The following is a 17,853-nucleotide window of genomic DNA, read 5'->3' as shown; positions in this document are numbered from 1 at the left end:
ACCTCCAAGTACTATAAGACAATGAGTGACTATTTGATCCAACCTTTGATGGAGGTCGGCAATGAAATTTTGGAGGGAAAGAAGGCGCCGGAATCGTGGAAGGAAGCTTTTATCACGTTGATACCAAAATCAGAAACTGAAAAAACACAACTTAAGAACTACCGCCCCATCTCCCTTTTAAATGTGGATTACAAAATATTTGCTGATGTTTTAGCAGGCAGACTTAAAAGAGTTTTAAATGAAGTAATTCATAAAGACCAGGCCGGCTTTCTCCCAGGTAGACACATGTTTGCAAACACAAGGAACATCATTGACATTTTGGAACTTTTGCAAACAGATATAAACACTAAAGCAGTACTGATATTTATAGACGCGGAGAAGGCCTTCGACAACATCTCTTGGAAATTTATGAAGGGAAATTTAAAAGAAATGGGAGTGGGGCGGGGTTTTGAAAATGGGATTGACGCAATATATTCAGAACAAAAAGCTAAATTGATAGTTAACAATGTGGTAACTGAAGAGTTTAAAATTGAAAAAGGAACACGACAAGGCTGCCCGATTTCCCCTCTGTTATTTATTTCAGTTCTGGAGGTGCTCCTGAATTTGATTAGAGGGGACCGGCTGGTGCAGGGGATTCAGGTCGGAGCGAAACAATATAAATTAAAAGCTTTCGCAGATGACCTAGTTTTGACATTGCAGGAGCCAGAATCTAGTACGAAAAGAGTATTACAACTGATACATGATTTTGGTCAGGTGGCAGGATTTAAGTTAAATAAACAAAAAACGAAGGTGTTAGGGAAAAACATGACAGACACAGAGTCAGAACGGTTTCAGAGAGAAACAGAATTATCACTGGTGAAAAGGGTAAAATACCTAGGGGTCAATATAACAGCCAAAAATCTGAGTCTATTTAAAGATAATTATGAAAAATGTTGGTCGGAAATTAAGAGAGACTTGGAAAGTTGGGCAAAGTTGAAACTTTCTCTGTTAGGCCGAATTGCTGCAATTAAGATGAATGTGCTGCCAAAGATGTTGTTTTTGTTCCAAACATTGCAAATTGTGGACAAAACAGAGTGTTTCCGGAGGTGGCAGAGAGATATTTCTAAATTTGTCTGGCAGGGCAAAAAGCCCAGAATCAAGTTTAAGATATTAACAGATTCAAAGGAAAGAGGGGGCTTCGCCCTGCCAGACTTAAGGTTGTACTATGAAGCCGCAGCTTTCTGCTGGCTAAAGGATTGGCTACTTCTTGAGGACACTGATGTGCTAGATCTCGAAGGTTATAACAATGCTTTTGGTTGGCATGCATATTTGTGGTATGATAAAGTTAAGATCAATAAGGCCTTTAAGAACCATATTGTCAGAAAAGCAGTGTTTAATGTCTGGACAAAATACAAAGACTTACTGGAAAATAAAACACCAAGGTGGCTTTCACCTTTGGAAGCTAAGGCCCGAAAAGGAACCAATATGGAAGCCTACTGGCCAAAATATTGGGAACTGTTAGAAAAAGACGGAGATAATTGGAAATTGCAGAGTATGGAGAAAATGAAGGACAAAGTGCGAGACTGGTTACACTACGCTCAGATTAAGGAAACTTTTAAAAGTGACAAAAAGTTAGGATTCCAGGTGGAGAAATCGAAGTTGGAAACAGAACTGTTAGAACCTAAGACCAAGGTACTTTCAAGAATGTATAACTTGCTGTTGAAATGGAACACACAAGACGAAATGGTTAAGTCGGCTATGATAAAATGGGCACAGGATATTGGGCATAATATTATGTTTGAGGATTGGGAAAGGTTGTGGACCACTGGGCTGAACTTTACTGCATGTAATGCTTTGAAGGAAAATGTAATGAAAATGATGTACAGATGGTACATGACCCCAGTGAAATTGGCTAAAATATACCATTCGTCTGACAATAAATGTTGGAAATGTAAGGAAAATGAAGGAACATTCTACCACCTCTGGTGGACTTGCCCTAAGGTGAAGGCCTTCTGGGAAATGATATATAATGAGTTGAAAAAGGTATTTAAGTATACCTTCACCAAGAAACCAGAGGCCTTTCTTTTGGGCATGGTCGACCAGAAGGTGCTAAAGAAAGATAGAACATTTTTCATGTATGCGACAACAGCAGCAAGGATACTACTCGCTAAGAATTGGAAAAATCAAGATCTACCCACACTGGAAGAATGGCAGATGCAACTGATGGACTATATGCAACTGGCGGAGATGACTGGCAGAATCCGAGACCTGGGAGAAGAAAGGATGGAAGAAGATTGGAAGAAATTTAAGACTTATCTACAAAAATACTGTGATTTGTTGGAATGTTAAGAAAGATGCTTAGTTATAAATAATTGGCCATCACTAAAGTAGATCAGGAATTGATGACAAGAGAGATTAAGAAAAACAAATTTGCAGGAAAACTATTTTATTGTAATTAAATAAGCGGTCACAAAATTTGGAAATAAGATGATAATTTGCTGGACAAAAATTCACTAATGATGTAAATGGGAGCGGGAGGCGGGAGGAAGTTCAAAGATGATATGAAATTTTGTTAAACAAAGTAATACTTTTTATTGTTATTGGATGTTTTTTCTTTTCTTTTCTGTAAAAACCTTAATAAATATTTATAAAAAAAAAAACAACTGCAGAAGATCCAAGTTTATTGCGCAACAGGTTCAAGGCGAGATTGAACAGTGAGAAAGGGGTGACATGAGTTTTTGAAACTCCCTCCATGTCCCAGAATACAGTGCAAAACACGTCATGAATACATTAAAGAGAGGTTTGGTTACACAGATTACATCATGAATATATTAAAGGGAGGTTGGGTTACACAGATTAACATATGGAGGAGGGAGGGGGGAATATGCAGAGCTGGAGATATGCACAGATAAACACTTCCTGGGGATGAGAAAACAATAGTCCCAAATATGCATAGTCTGCCACCTGACATTGTCTGGAGGAAAGGCTGATCAGAGCAATTAGAAAGGATTAGGGTCTTGACACCTTGCTTGAGGGATTTTGCTGGACAGGGGAAATGTGATGGAGTCCTGGGGTAATTGAGCAAACTGGCACGCTGATTTTCTATGAATTTTATAGATTTTAGTCCCTTTTGACATTGACAATTGGAAATAAATTGATATATTGTAGCGAAGAAGAAGGTGAAGAAGACATGCCCCCCCCCTTCCGTAACAGTCCCCCATTCGGAGATAGATTTGCATTAAAGTTCTGTAAGAACTTGCAAATCTTTTCTCCGCACCCTAAATCTCGGTGAAGGTAGGGGTGCCGTGTGAGTGGGAATAGGCCCTAATGGAAAAGGAGGTTGGTTGAGCAGGGCAACAAAGGAGGGAGCAACACGGACCAATACAATGTATGTTTATGTTATATAGATATGCACTAAATAATAACTTTGTATCTACCGTACTAGATGTGTGGGTTTGTGCAAACCTGAAGGGGACTTGCAAATCATGCCTCTTAAGGCCATTTGCAAGTATAGTAGTGCAGATAGCTGGGTATAGGATATCGCATAAAGGAACACCTGTTGTATTTTGTTCAGTAGTGGTCTATGCTTTACATTTAGCAGGAAGGTCCACTATTGACTGGAAAAAAATGCAGTTCGCTTTGCCCCCCGCCATTTTGTGTTCTCAGGTGTCAAGGTAGCTCTTCTGTGGTCTCACGTGTCACAGTAGTGGCAATCCCTGGTGAATCCACTTAGGGCTTTCATATTAGCCATGTTGCCTGGCACCCATCACAGCTGGCACAGGTTTGGACACGTCCTGAGGGAAATGTCTTTACCTTGGCCTTTCTATGGGGTTTTATTTTAGAGGCTCTGGTCAACAGTCATGGGAAGTTGCTCACTTGCACTTAAAAGGACCAAAAGCTAATTGCAGCCTGGATACACATGCCCAATTCACACTGGGTCCAATTTGAATTTATCTTGCCCCATGGTTCTTAACTCTTCAAACCAATCTGTTAAAAGAAAACCATTCTTAAAAGGGGCACTTGTCCAAATAAGTCAATTTAACTCTATAAGGGATCATTCCTGCTAAATCAAGGCATATACACCTTCCTGAAGCTTCTCCTTGGTAAAGTGAGTTTTAACACATTTTAAAATGGGTAGGGAAGGTTGGCAGTGTGCCAGGTGGGACAGCGAAATGTGGTTATCTAAACATTGAACTACACAATAGCCTGATCCATTTGAAAGCATAAAATGTATGAAAATCCTCCATTGGAGTATAAGGAATAAGACAGTATACATTAAACATAAGACAATTACACACACACACAAAAAAAAAAATTCTTCCCTTTGTGGAAATAACACTGTCAAACACATTTCAACATTCCTACATAATAACACATAATACACAACAAACTAATTAAATATCAGTTGAATATAAGAGTCAAAAAATGTCCTTGCAATTCAACTCCTCCCCTCTTTGTCAGCCCCACTTCCCCTTTGAAAGAAATTTGTTGTTGCAGGTAATAAGTCTCGTGGTAGCGAAGCTTTTCATTGGATCTGTAGTAACACACTTGTAGAAGTGATATCCTGTAAGGACAGGGTGGACTTAAAAGACACAGTTAAATAATAATAAAACACACACACAAACACACACACACAATGATCTATGAGGAACCAAAATAAATAAATGCTAAGACACAGAATTTTAAGAGATCTGAAGTAACAATGAAAATAAAAGAGTGTTTCTTGATGTGACAACATCGGCTAGAGTGTTAATAGCAAAATACTGGAAAATGACTTAATGGCAATGTAACTTTGTGCAAGTACCTTGAACTAGCCAAAATGACAGAATTAATAAGAAATGCTCAGGCAAAAGGTAAACAAATACCATTCCACAAACAATGTTTGGTTATGCTTCAATTAATTTCATAGACATCATGAAAAAACGGATTAAATAAATGGAAACAGATTATTTATAACTTTAAAGTGTCAAAGACACAAAGGGATGGAAGTCACTAATACAGCAGGGATTTCACAGAACAGAAAGAAAGTTGTTGTGGGAAGAAAAAGGGACAAACACTTTGTTATCGGGGTTCACATATCCTGTTAAAGGGAAAATTATTTCATGTGAGAAGCCTGTCAGGAAATGCTGTTCCTAAAATGCACACAAACAAAGTCTGTGACTTAAATCCCATTGAGGGGTGGAATGCTTTGATATTTACCTGTGAAAAGAATTTGGCATGTTAAGATTTCAAACTTGAGACACATTAAGGGTGATTTCTCTCAATGGCTCCAAGTTTTACATAAACCTCCTCTTCCCCCCCTACCGTTCCCCCTCCTTCCTCTCTCTCTCTCTCTCCTTTTCCTAATTTTTTTTTTTTAGCTGATCTAGTCTCTGTGCATGTGTGGAGTTCATGTCTTAGCAAATCTTTTATACTATTGAAATGTTGCATCTTTTGGAAAATTAGAATTTGAATAAGGGAAGGGTAAGGAGTAGATTTTAAAAGAGGGTTAGATTTAAACAAAAAGGGAAACTCAGCAATTGAAGTATTCACCAACAAAAGCTAGCAATTTCAGCCCAAGCAAAGCGACTGCTTCCTTTATGTACAGGAAAGGGCTAATATCCATTTGGCCATTCGCGGAACAATGCCACGCCCTTATATATGGGGGGAAAAATGGCCAGAGAGTCAGAATTCATAAGATTTTTTAACATTCTCAGTCATTTCAGCCTTACCATTTGCAGACAAAATTTTCCTGCCCTTTATTTACAGGATGGTTAAGGCTACTCAATTATATGTCAAGGCCGATTCTACTTGATTATATGAATTTGTATGTGCTTAAACTTTGTGTAGACTTTTAAGTCTGATTTTTTGTAAATAATAGACAAAATGATAAGCACTGTAATCACTCAAATGCCTGATATCACCCGTTCTGCTTCAAAACATCACGGATTTTACCTCTCACCTTTTTAAAAAAAACAAACCAAAAAACAACAACAAAGAGTAAAGTTGGGCTGAATTTCAACTGATCACATGCTTGCAGGCACATGGCCCTCCACACAGCCACAAATTGGGAGAGCTAAAAGGGACCTTGGGTCATCTAGTCCAACCCTAAATACAGTGTTCATAGCAAGATTTCAAAGCAAGATTTCCACTACCAAAAGGGCATATACATTTAAGTACAGATTTTCAACTGGGAAAGGAAACATCTATGCTCCTATCATGTACTAAGGAAGAGGAAAAGAAAAGTAGCCAACTTTACACAGAACCGTTTTAGCAGATCTTGAGATAGTTTGAGTGAGTTTGCTTCCTTCCAGTTCCTAGAGAAATTATCTTTAAAGGAAGATTGAAGTGAACATTTTTCCTAAGAGGGAGAGGATCTCTTATAAAGCATAGTTAAAACAGCCATAGTTTTGATTTAAAAGGAATACAAAAGTGACAGTTTTTCCTGAATTTGCAGAGGAATAGTAAGCCTAGTTTATTATTTTTATTATTATTAAATAACTACACATAGGAAAGTGAGATGCAGGGTACCTTAGGAAAGATTGCTCCCCCCTCTTTGCAGTTTCCTTTAAAGGATGCTTACTCGGGAGTAAATTTACCTGGCACAGAAGTAAGAAGGGAGGAAAAAAACTGAAAGAGACAGAATGAAACAAGGGGGGCATTTTCTAAGAAAAGAGGCCAGGAAGTCTTATAGAGACTGATATCAGGAGCCTTACAATAACTCTTCTGTCCAACCAAATCAAAGTTAAAACTGGACTCAGATATTTTCCTTAGAAGGAAGACCATACTTTCATAGGCATATTCTTAATGAAGTACATACAAGGAGGAAGACTCTTTTGAGCCTCTCTCAAATAACAAACATTTATATATATAAAAACATAACAAATAACAAACACTACATTCTCATTTTTGACTTGTTTAAGATTGATAGGGTCCAGCATGGCTTCCCTAGATTTAAATTTGAAGCAAGCTTGCAGTTTAAACTATGCGCACTTAAGAAAGGCAGTCTGTCAGAGACAGAAGGAACAGACAACACACATAACAGACAACATGTAAACATACATATTTTCATATATGTATTAACAGACAACACACATAACAGACAACATGTAAACATATATATTCTCATTTTTTTAGTTGGTTATTGCAAGGAGTTGGGCCTCTCCCTTTGGCTTCATTAAGTGAAATTAGTAGGAAGGTCCCACATGGTTTTAAGAGCCTCCTTGCCTCTTCAAACACAACCAGTTAACCAAACTGGCAGGGCTCACAATGCTTAGTTGACTGGGTACCCCTTTATATATGCATGCATTGTTATTGTTGCTTTTTGTTGTTGGTTTTTCTTTTTTTTTCTGGGATAGAGAAGGGAGAAAGAGAGGGGTTGGTTTAGATTTGGGTAACTTGTACAGGGGCTATTTAGGGTTTTTTCTTTTCCTTGTTGCTTGGCGACTTCCTAACAATTTAACAAGCTTCACCCACTTGGTTCCTTTTCTTCCTATTCCTGTCTTATTTCTTCTTATTTCTTAGTTATATGTTTTTAACGAGCTCTACCCACTCGGTTCCTTTCCCTATTCTTTCCTATTTCCTATTTAATAACCTGGGGTCCTTTTCCACTCTGCCGATCCTGCCCAATTCCTCATGGGCTATCCCTCCTGGCAACCTCCTACCTATCGTCAATCTCAGGAAAAGGGGCCCTACTGAACGCCCGCGCCGTGCGGTGCCAGATCGGGTGATCCCTGGATAGAGTTTCGAACCGAAAATCCCCCTTGCTTTTGGAAGCGGGCTCACGCACGATACACGTGTTACGTGGCACCGACCAGTGCGGCTGGGATTGGATAGAAAGCCAGACCCCTTCCTGCCCCCTCGGTGAGGACGCTCGGGAAGTTCGGAAGAAGAATTCCAACCCCTTGCTTTCAACTGGGACGTCCGTTGCGGAGAGTCGGCTGTTTTTCAAGTCGGGTCTCTCCGTCTTACTTTCGGACTCCCAATTGGTGCGGCTGGCTGGAGAGGTTTTAGAGAAAGAGATAGAGCTCAGAACCCCCCTTTCGGGTCGAGCAGCAGTCCACGGTCTCTCTCACCAACTGGACCAAGAGACAGGCGAGAAGGAGCGATAGAGAGGAGGGCAGAGAATTCAGTTGCCAGGAGATTTCCACCCCTTTCCCACCAGTGCATTGGGTTTTTCCTTTTCCTTATACTCACGTGTTTTCCATGATGATCCCGGGATTGATGAGTAAGCCGGCTGGATCCCTCTTTGCTCCCCGGCTGAACTCCTGGGGCTTTCGATTACCGCCCGGAAGATGGCCGGGGGTCCAAAGGATCTTCCCAGGCAAAATGGCCTGGTGCCGGCTGAAGATTTCGGGGCCCCCGGTCAGCAACGCGGGAGAACCGCATGCCCCACATTGGGCAGCCAACTGTTACGGCAAAAATCTGGGTGCGAGGCTGCTCTGCCACCCAGCTCATCGGACTAAGTCCGTGGGTCCCTGCGGAGGAAAATGAGCTCAGACGGAGACAGGAGCAAACTGCAGAAGATCCAAGTTTATTGCGCAACAGGTTCAAGGCGAGATTGAACAGTGAGAAAGGGGTGACATGAGTTTTTGAAACTCCCTCCATGTCCCAGAATACAGTGCAAAACACGTCATGAATACATTAAAGAGAGGTTTGGTTACACAGATTACATCATGAATATATTAAAGGGAGGTTGGGTTACACAGATTAACATATGGAGGAGGGAGGGGGGAATATGCAGAGCTACACCGGATTAACATAAGGAGGAGGGAGGGGGGAATATGCAGAGCTGGAGATATGCACAGATAAACACTTCCTGGGGATGAGAAAACAATAGTCCCAAATATGCATAGTCTGCCACCTGACATTGTCTGGAGGAAAGGCTGATCAGAGCAATTTGAAAGGATTAGGGTCTTGACACCTTGCTTGAGGGATTTTGCTGGACAGGGGAAATGTGATGGAGTCCTGGGGTAATTGAGCAAACTGGCACGCTGATTTTCTATGAATTTTATAGATTTTAGTCCCTTTTGACATTGACAATTGGAAATAAATTGATATATTGTAGCGAAGAAGAAGGTGAAGAAGACATGCCCCCCCCCTTCCGTAACAGTCCCCCATTCGGAGATAGATTTGCATTAAAGTTCTGTAAGAACTTGCAAATCTTTTCTCCGCACCCTAAATCTCGGTGAAGGTAGGGGTGCCGTGTGAGTGGGAATAGGCCCTAATGGAAAAGGAGGTTGGTTGAGCAGGGCAACAAAGGAGGGAGCAACACGGACCAATACAATGTATGTTTATGTTATATAGATATGCACTAAATAATAACTTTGTATCTACCGTACTAGATGTGTGGGTTTGTGCAAACCTGAAGGGGACTTGCAAATCATGCCTCTTAAGGCCATTTGCAAGTATAGTAGTGCAGATAGCTGGGTATAGGATATCGCATAAAGGAACACCTGTTGTATTTTGTTCAGTAGTGGTCTATGCTTTACATTTAGCAGGAAGGTCCACTATTGACTGGAAAAAAATGCAGTTCGCTTTGCCCCCCGCCATTTTGTGTTCTCAGGTGTCAAGGTAGCTCTTCTGTGGTCTCACGTGTCACAGTAGTGGCAATCCCTGGTGAATCCACTTAGGGCTTTCATATTAGCCATGTTGCCTGGCACCCATCACAGCTGGCACAGGTTTGGACACGTCCTGAGGGAAATGTCTTTACCTTGGCCTTTCTATGGGGTTTTATTTTAGAGGCTCTGGTCAACAGTCATGGGAAGTTGCTCACTTGCACTTAAAAGGACCAAAAGCTAATTGCAGCCTGGATACACATGCCCAATTCACACTGGGTCCAATTTGAATTTATCTTGCCCCATGGTTCTTAACTCTTCAAACCAATCTGTTAAAAGAAAACCATTCTTAAAAGGGGCACTTGTCCAAATAAGTCAATTTAACTCTATAAGGGATCATTCCTGCTAAATCAAGGCATATACACCTTCCTGAAGCTTCTCCTTGGTAAAGTGAGTTTTAACACATTTTAAAATGGGTAGGGAAGGTTGGCAGTGTGCCAGGTGGGACAGCGAAATGTGGTTATCTAAACATTGAACTACACAATAGCCTGATCCATTTGAAAGCATAAAATGTATGAAAATCCTCCATTGGAGTATAAGGAATAAGACAGTATACATTAAACATAAGACAATTACACACACACACACAAAAAAAAATTCTTCCCTTTGTGGAAATAACACTGTCAAACACATTTCAACATTCCTACATAATAACACATAATACACAACAAACTAATTAAATATCAGTTGAATATAAGAGTCAAAAAATGTCCTTGCAATTCAACTCCTCCCCTCTTTGTCAGCCCCACTTCCCCTTTGAAAGAAATTTGTTGTTGCAGGTAATAAGTCTCGTGGTAGCGAAGCTTTTCATTGGATCTGTAGTAACACACTTGTAGAAGTGATATCCTGTAAGGACAGGGTGGACTTAAAAGACACAGTTAAATAATAATAAAACACACACACAAACACACACACACAATGATCTATGAGGAACCAAAATAAATAAATGCTAAGACACAGAATTTTAAGAGATCTGAAGTAACAATGAAAATAAAAGAGTGTTTCTTGATGTGACAACATCGGCTAGAGTGTTAATAGCAAAATACTGGAAAATGACTTAATGGCAATGTAACTTTGTGCAAGTACCTTGAACTAGCCAAAATGACAGAATTAATAAGAAATGCTCAGGCAAAAGGTAAACAAATACCATTCCACAAACAATGTTTGGTTATGCTTCAATTAATTTCATAGACATCATGAAAAAACGGATTAAATAAATGGAAACAGATTATTTATAACTTTAAAGTGTCAAAGACACAAAGGGATGGAAGTCACTAATACAGCAGGGATTTCACAGAACAGAAAGAAAGTTGTTGTGGGAAGAAAAAGGGACAAACACTTTGTTATCGGGGTTCACATATCCTGTTAAAGGGAAAATTATTTCATGTGAGAAGCCTGTCAGGAAATGCTGTTCCTAAAATGCACACAAACAAAGTCTGTGACTTAAATCCCATTGAGGGGTGGAATGCTTTGATATTTACCTGTGAAAAGAATTTGGCATGTTAAGATTTCAAACTTGAGACACATTAAGGGTGATTTCTCTCAATGGCTCCAAGTTTTACATAAACCTCCTCTTCCCCCCCTACCGTTCCCCCTCCTTCCTCTCTCTCTCTCTCTCCTTTTCCTAATTTTTTTTTTTAGCTGATCTAGTCTCTGTGCATGTGTGGAGTTCATGTCTTAGCAAATCTTTTATACTATTGAAATGTTGCATCTTTTGGAAAATTAGAATTTGAATAAGGGAAGGGTAAGGAGTAGATTTTAAAAGAGGGTTAGATTTAAACAAAAAGGGAAACTCAGCAATTGAAGTATTCACCAACAAAAGCTAGCAATTTCAGCCCAAGCAAAGCGACTGCTTCCTTTATGTACAGGAAAGGGCTAATATCCATTTGGCCATTCGCGGAACAATGCCACGCCCTTATATATGGGGGAAAAAATGGCCAGAGAGTCAGAATTCATAAGATTTTTTAACATTCTCAGTCATTTCAGCCTTACCATTTGCAGACAAAATTTTCCTGCCCTTTATTTACAGGATGGTTAAGGCTACTCAATTATATGTCAAGGCCGATTCTACTTGATTATATGAATTTGTATGTGCTTAAACTTTGTGTAGACTTTTAAGTCTGATTTTTTGTAAATAATAGACAAAATGATAAGCACTGTAATCACTCAAATGCCTGATATCACCCGTTCTGCTTCAAAACATCACGGATTTTACCTCTCACCTTTTTAAAAAAAACAAACCAAAAAACAACAACAAAGAGTAAAGTTGGGCTGAATTTCAACTGATCACATGCTTGCAGGCACATGGCCCTCCACACAGCCACAAATTGGGAGAGCTAAAAGGGACCTTGGGTCATCTAGTCCAACCCTAAATACAGTGTTCATAGCAAGATTTCAAAGCAAGATTTCCACTACCAAAAGGGCATATACATTTAAGTACAGATTTTCAACTGGGAAAGGAAACATCTATGCTCCTATCATGTACTAAGGAAGAGGAAAAGAAAAGTAGCCAACTTTACACAGAACCGTTTTAGCAGATCTTGAGATAGTTTGAGTGAGTTTGCTTCCTTCCAGTTCCTAGAGAAATTATCTTTAAAGGAAGATTGAAGTGAACATTTTTCCTAAGAGGGAGAGGATCTCTTATAAAGCATAGTTAAAACAGCCATAGTTTTGATTTAAAAGGAATACAAAAGTGACAGTTTTTCCTGAATTTGCAGAGGAATAGTAAGCCTAGTTTATTATTTTTATTATTATTAAATAACTACACATAGGAAAGTGAGATGCAGGGTACCTTAGGAAAGATTGCTCCCCCCTCTTTGCAGTTTCCTTTAAAGGATGCTTACTCGGGAGTAAATTTACCTGGCACAGAAGTAAGAAGGGAGGAAAAAAACTGAAAGAGACAGAATGAAACAAGGGGGGCATTTTCTAAGAAAAGAGGCCAGGAAGTCTTATAGAGACTGATATCAGGAGCCTTACAATAACTCTTCTGTCCAACCAAATCAAAGTTAAAACTGGACTCAGATATTTTCCTTAGAAGGAAGACCATACTTTCATAGGCATATTCTTAATGAAGTACATACAAGGAGGAAGACTCTTTTGAGCCTCTCTCAAATAACAAACATTTATATATATAAAAACATAACAAATAACAAACACTACATTCTCATTTTTGACTTGTTTAAGATTGATAGGGTCCAGCATGGCTTCCCTAGATTTAAATTTGAAGCAAGCTTGCAGTTTAAACTATGCGCACTTAAGAAAGGCAGTCTGTCAGAGACAGAAGGAACAGACAACACACATAACAGACAACATGTAAACATACATATTTTCATATATGTATTAACAGACAACACACATAACAGACAACATGTAAACATATATATTCTCATTTTTTTAGTTGGTTATTGCAAGGAGTTGGGCCTCTCCCTTTGGCTTCATTAAGTGAAATTAGTAGGAAGGTCCCACATGGTTTTAAGAGCCTCCTTGCCTCTTCAAACACAACCAGTTAACCAAACTGGCAGGGCTCACAATGCTTAGTTGACTGGGTACCCCTTTATATATGCATGCATTGTTATTGTTGCTTTTTGTTGTTGGTTTTTCTTTTTTTTTCTGGGATAGAGAAGGGAGAAAGAGAGGGGTTGGTTTAGATTTGGGTAACTTGTACAGGGGCTATTTAGGGTTTTTTCTTTTCCTTGTTGCTTGGCGACTTCCTAACAATTTAACAAGCTTCACCCACTTGGTTCCTTTTCTTCCTATTCCTGTCTTATTTCTTCTTATTTCTTAGTTATATGTTTTTAACGAGCTCTACCCACTCGGTTCCTTTCCCTATTCTTTCCTATTTCCTATTTAATAACCTGGGGTCCTTTTCCACTCTGCCGATCCTGCCCAATTCCTCATGGGCTATCCCTCCTGGCAACCTCCTACCTATCGTCAATCTCAGGAAAAGGGGCCCTACTGAACGCCCGCGCCGTGCGGTGCCAGATCGGGTGATCCCTGGATAGAGTTTCGAACCGAAAATCCCCCTTGCTTTTGGAAGCGGGCTCACGCACGATACACGTGTTACGTGGCACCGACCAGTGCGGCTGGGATTGGATAGAAAGCCAGACCCCTTCCTGCCCCCTCGGTGAGGACGCTCGGGAAGTTCGGAAGAAGAATTCCAACCCCTTGCTTTCAACTGGGACGTCCGTTGCGGAGAGTCGGCTGTTTTTCAAGTCGGGTCTCTCCGTCTTACTTTCGGACTCCCAATTGGTGCGGCTGGCTGGAGAGGTTTTAGAGAAAGAGATAGAGCTCAGAACCCCCCTTTCGGGTCGAGCAGCAGTCCACGGTCTCTCTCACCAACTGGACCAAGAGACAGGCGAGAAGGAGCGATAGAGAGGAGGGCAGAGAATTCAGTTGCCAGGAGATTTCCACCCCTTTCCCACCAGTGCATTGGGTTTTTCCTTTTCCTTATACTCACGTGTTTTCCATGATGATCCCGGGATTGATGAGTAAGCCGGCTGGATCCCTCTTTGCTCCCCGGCTGAACTCCTGGGGCTTTCGATTACCGCCCGGAAGATGGCCGGGGGTCCAAAGGATCTTCCCAGGCAAAATGGCCTGGTGCCGGCTGAAGATTTCGGGGCCCCCGGTCAGCAACGCGGGAGAACCGCATGCCCCACATTGGGCAGCCAACTGTTACGGCAAAAATCTGGGTGCGAGGCTGCTCTGCCACCCAGCTCATCGGACTAAGTCCGTGGGTCCCTGCGGAGGAAAATGAGCTCAGCCGGAGACAGGAGCAAACTGCAGAAGATCCAAGTTTATTGCGCAACAGGTTCAAGGCGAGATTGAACAGTGAGAAAGGGGTGACATGAGTTTTTGAAACTCCCTCCATGTCCCAGAATACAGTGCAAAACACGTCATGAATACATTAAAGAGAGGTTTGGTTACACAGATTACATCATGAATATATTAAAGGGAGGTTGGGTTACACAGATTAACATATGGAGGAGGGAGGGGGGAATATGCAGAGCTACACCGGATTAACATAAGGAGGAGGGAGGGGGGAATATGCAGAGCTGGAGATATGCACAGATAAACACTTCCTGGGGATGAGAAAACAATAGTCCCAAATATGCATAGTCTGCCACCTGACATTGTCTGGAGGAAAGGCTGATCAGAGCAATTAGAAAGGATTAGGGTCTTGACACCTTGCTTGAGGGATTTTGCTGGACAGGGGAAATGTGATGGAGTCCTGGGGTAATTGAGCAAACTGGCACGCTGATTTTCTATGAATTTTATAGATTTTAGTCCCTTTTGACATTGACAATTGGAAATAAATTGATATATTGTAGCGAAGAAGAAGGTGAGGAAGACATGCCCCCCCCTTCCGTAACAATATCTTAGACCTTATAATTCTCATAACAGGGTCCTATCATTGCCCAGCCTGTTCTTGCGGCTGTGTTCCTGGAGCAGGGACTGATCCTGCAGCTGGACCTCAAGGTGTGTCCCATTGGTGTGTTTTGAAGCCATAGAAGAGCTGGGAGTCATAGTCAACCTGTGGAACTCCCTCCAGCAGGAGACAGGAATGGCCACCCAGCTAGATGGCTTTCAAAGAGGATTGGGCAAATTCATGGAGGAGGAGAGGGCTACCACAGTTCTGCTCTGCTTCTACAGTTGCAGCAGCGATGCTCCTGAATGCCAGTTGCTGGAAACCACAAGAGGGGAAAGTGTTGCATTCGAATCCTGCTTGCGGGTTTCCTCTTGGGTTATCTGGTTGGGCCCTGTGAGAACAGCATGTTGGACTAGAAGGGTCACTGGCCTGATCCCTGATCAAGCTCTTCTTATGCTCCTGTGCTGAAGTCTCTTCCCAGTTAATTCAAATCTGATTACAGTCTTTGTTGCTTAGTTTGTGTTATGGAAAAATCTAGGTGTGAGGCTGCTCAAGTCACCCAGCTCGTCGCAGGTCCTTGCGGAATAAAGGAAGGAGTCCAGCCACCAACCAGAGCAAATAGCTGTAGACCAAAGTTTATTTCACAACAGGTTCAAAGAGGAATTTTGAACCCCGAGGGTGGGGTGACAAAGACTTTTAAAACTTTCCCACCATATCCCAGAATACAGTTCATACTGAATCATTGCTACATCATTGCTACATCACTGACATGTCACAAAAAGGGGAGGGGTTAACCTTGGTAAACATGTCCAGACAAGTCCTTGGTACAAGATTAGCATTAGCAGACATGGGAGGGCAAGACTCAGGTATAGGATTAGCATAGACAAATATGTCTTAAGTACCACCACCCAAAAGTACAATAGAAGTCCCTTTGCATGTCTGGCCCCTTGGCCAGTCTGGTGAGGGGATTAGGCTTTCCTTGGCCAACAATCAGCTCAGCAATTGTCACCTCTGGGCACTTCCTGGAGTCCTTTTTCAAGGGGAAAATAGCTTTGGAATGGAGGAAGCTGGCAAAGGAGTTGATTTTATATTATTTTTAAAGCTAGGTAACTTCCCTGAGCTGTCCAGTTGAAAGGATACATTCAGGCATAATATTTGTAACATTTAACAACTTTAAAGATGCCCACCCCACCCCCTAATTTCCATAACAGCTTGCAATGAGGTGGGAAAGGGTCATTATCCTGCTAAGTGACCCATAATAATTCTAAGAAAGAAGCTTGGCTTAGGGATGTTGTTGTTGTTGTTGTTTAGTCGTGTCCGACTCTTTGTGACCCCCTGGACCAGAGCACACCAGGCACTTCTGTCTTCCACTGCCTCCCACAGTTTGGTCAAACTCATGCTGGTACCTTCGAGAACACTATCCAACCATCTCGTCCTCTGCTGTCCCCTTCTCCTTGTGCCCTCCATCTTTCCCAACATCAGGGTCTTTTCCAGGGAGTCTTCTCTTCTCATGAGGTGGCCAAAGTCTTGGAGCCTCAGCTTCAGGATCTGTCCTTCCAGTGAGCACTCAGGGCTGATTTCCTTCAGAATGGAGAGGTTTGATCTTCTTGCAGTCCATGGGACTCTCAAGAGTCTCCTCCAGCACCATAATTCAAAAGCATCAATTCTTCGGCAATCAGCCTTCTTTATGGTCCAGCTCTCACTTCCATACATCACAACTGGGAAAACCATAGCTTTAACTATAACTATAGGGATAGGCTTAGGGATATTGTACTTAAAAAAAAAGTCCTTCAACAATATATTTATCCAGGGATGGGCATTGTCTTAACAACGACTAACACAGATTCCTGCCTTGCAGGGGGTTGGACTAGATGACCCTCAGGGTCACCTTCCAACTCTACAATTCCATGATTTTCTGATTCTAACTCCAGTACTTTTGCTGGAAACAATAGCAATCCTTTCCTCCGTCCACTGGGAGGCGCTGCCACACAGCTAAAGCCTCCAGGCAGGAGTCATTGGGAGAGAACTGCTGAGACGCCCTTTGTGTATTCTCAGGGGTGCTCCTCAACCCACCTCCTGCTGCAGTTGCTGTGAGTCCCTGGCATCTCTGGTTATTGCAAGAGAACATCACCAAGACCACAGAAAGCGGCTGCATTTAAATGCTTTTAAATGCATGACTTTTTCTCAGTTTAATCTTGAATTCAATAACAACAACAACAGCCCCTTCAACCTTGCTGTGCAACGAGTTCCCACCTGCTGGCATTGCCTCGTTGCCACCCACGCTTTGCCAGCCTCGCATTAAATGACTGCCCCTAGCTGTGATTCCTGCCTTGCAGGGGGTGGACTAGATGCCTCTTAGGGTCCCTTCCAACTCCACCATTCTAGGAGTCTAACTACAAATTTCTCCCCTCCCCTCGGGAGCCTGAGCTGTTCAATGGAAGTGGGGGGCAGCCAAAGCCCAGGCATCTGGCCAGGAATCTGTGGGAATGTCCAGGGAGGCAGGAGAGGATATATTGTTGAATTATATCCTTCCCAACTTGTGTTAACAAGTTCTACAATTTAGCAGAGTCACATTCCCCTTTTTAAACTTACACAGTGGATAACGTTTTTTGCCCGGCTTGCATAAGCCTCTAAAATAAGTTCCCTGGTAATTCCCCTTTTATTCCCTCATAAAAAGAATAGACATGACACAGTCTTGCATAAAAGTATATAAAAGAGTTTACTCACATTCTGTTCACAAATGGACCCTAGAAGGCAGACTTAAGTTACAAAATACATACACCTGGAATCTATCCCATAAGGAGATAGTTCCTTTGGAGCCAAGAAAGCATCTCAGGCTGATGCTTCTTTGACGAAAGCAAAATAGAGAAGAGGGAGATGTGCTGTCCTGCCCTGTGCTTTTGTTACCTGCAC

The sequence above is a fragment of the Podarcis melisellensis genome (assembly GCF_964234715.1).
Source record: "Podarcis melisellensis genome assembly, chromosome: 5".
Lineage (NCBI taxonomy): Eukaryota > Metazoa > Chordata > Lepidosauria > Squamata > Lacertidae > Podarcis > Podarcis melisellensis.
The sequence above is the reverse complement of the archived record's forward strand: the minus strand, read 5'-3'. Positions refer to the sequence as shown.